This window comes from Bison bison, unplaced genomic scaffold (genome assembly GCF_000754665.1).
Source record: "Bison bison bison isolate TAMUID 2011002044 unplaced genomic scaffold, Bison_UMD1.0 scf7180017864375, whole genome shotgun sequence".
NCBI lineage: Eukaryota > Metazoa > Chordata > Mammalia > Artiodactyla > Bovidae > Bison > Bison bison.
The window spans coordinates 6360924-6361426 of NW_011494947.1; positions in this window are offsets into that span (position 1 = coordinate 6360924).

Below are 503 nucleotides of genomic sequence, written 5' to 3' on the forward strand. Positions count from 1 at the left end.
ATTAGGGAGAAAAACCACTCCAGCCAGTTTGCACTGACCCTCACACGGTCGTCCTGGCAACCCCTACTGCTGTTAAAATTATAGGTGTCATCCCTTGGATCAACCACCCCGGAGTCAAGACGGCAGCTACTTCCCATGATGAGGACACTTAGAAAGCAGTTTGGGGCCCCCAAAACCTCCTCAAGGTCCAGTTCCAAAGACAACGGCCCTCACCCACAAAGGACGCTGAGCCCTGCTGTAGTCACTCCTGAAGCTGACTAGTAAAGCACAGCAGAAACTTGAGGATTCTTCAGCCTTGCTCCAGCCACACTCCGGCAGCTGACTGGTCAACGCACAGTGGAAGCTTGAGGATCTGGCTATCAAAATATCAATGGATTTTTCATTATCAACCCTGGCCTCTATCCCTAATCAGTATTATTGCTGTGCTCTTCATTACAGGACCAACTAGACTCCCTGGCTGAGGTGGTTTTACAGAATAGGAGATGGCTAGACCTACTGACACA